The sequence below is a fragment of the Pteropus vampyrus genome, unplaced genomic scaffold, assembly GCF_000151845.1.
Source record: "Pteropus vampyrus isolate Shadow unplaced genomic scaffold, Pvam_2.0 Scaffold1000006785, whole genome shotgun sequence".
NCBI classification, from domain to species: Eukaryota; Metazoa; Chordata; class Mammalia; order Chiroptera; family Pteropodidae; genus Pteropus; species Pteropus vampyrus.
In genome coordinates, this window is record NW_011921187.1 from 292 (window position 1) to 1,625 (window position 1,334).

The following is a 1,334-nucleotide window of genomic DNA, read 5'->3' on the forward strand; positions in this document are numbered from 1 at the left end:
TGGAAAACCTGCCAAGTTCAAATCAAACTCAATACCTTAAACAACAGCCATGAATTCATGTTTATGAAAAACAAATTTAAACATTAAAATACTAAGCAGTTTGAATATATGAAACTGAAACTAGAATTTCTACCGAACAGAAAAATAGTAACTAGTAAAGAATATATTTAGTATTATGAGATTACTACACAAATCAATTACCACATGAGAATAAATGCTGACAATCAGTCTCAAAAAAACTTTCCTTCTATTTCTATGTTAATTACAGTGATTGGAAACTGTAAGGTAACACAAATTGAGTGAGTGTTCTACCTTTGAAACATTTTATATAACCACTTACTAATCTTTTTCAGGTACTTTGCACAATGGATAGGAAATAACAATTGATCATTACATCTTTGGCGTCTAAAGTTCTACCACCTTGTTAGAGATTAGTTCACAGCTGTTAGAGGCCTAAGAACTAACGTTACAAGTAGCCCTTAAATCTTCTACAGGTGGAATGCATACAATGTATCGAGTAATGTATTAGAGAACTCTGTGTGGCAAGGACTATTTATCCTCGTCTTTTTTTTCAGATAAGGAAACAGGTGCAACAGTGAGAAATAAGCCTAAGGGCGCAGAACTAGGAAATCAGAGGCCGACTGGAAACTATTACGGGTCCAGGGTCCAGTCCTTTAAACCTCTTCAGGACTCTGGGCGCAAGGGCCCGTCAATGCGACTGTGAAACGTGGGAAGAAATACAGTACCAGTGGGAAGCAGGGGTTCCAACGGGGTAAAGGCATGCTCCATATCGAATTATTGGCCTCGACACTAGAAAAAGTAAAAATGGCACGTTAGAATGAATGTCTGATTCAACACGTGAACCTGCCAGAGCATCTGGCCGCTTTAACGCCGCGCCGGGCGCAGACCACGGAGGAGCGGCGGCGCTCGGCGTCCTGGCCCCGGCACCGCTCGCCGCGCGCGCCGCCGCGAGAAGGAGCGGGGACTCGGGAGGCCGGGGTCCCGGGGCGCAGCATGCCGGCACGACGCGCGCCTCCCTCCACGGGGCCGCCCCTCCAGCCCGTCCCCGCGCGGCCGTCGCCGTCCGGGCACTGGGGGAAAGCCGGGCGGCCGCCCCCTACCCGCGCTCCCCGCCCCGTCCCCGGGCCCGCGCGCCGAGGACGCGGACGACGCGCGGGGCGGCAGTGGCACTTACACAATGGCGGGTGGAGCCACCAGCGGCGGAGCGCGGGCGGCGGCGAGAGGATCGACGGCTCGGCGCTCGGCTGAGGCACCTTGGGCGGCGCGCGGCCGGCGCTCGCGGGTTTAAGCGCGGCGCGCGCGGAGGCCCCTGA

The 1,334-nt window shown here is 52.5% G+C and overlaps 1 long non-coding RNA gene across 1 annotated transcript; it reads right to left on the reverse strand.

Annotated features, from left to right (window-relative positions):
* Positions 1-230: 230 nt before the first annotated feature.
* LOC111735761 lies at positions 231-1,311 on the reverse strand. The gene is made up of 2 exons (XR_002778965.1): positions 1,196-1,311; positions 231-810 (listed from the first exon to the last, which is right to left on the reverse strand). It is a non-coding gene; the product is annotated as an uncharacterized LOC111735761 (long non-coding RNA).
* Positions 1,312-1,334: the final 23 nt, after the last annotated feature.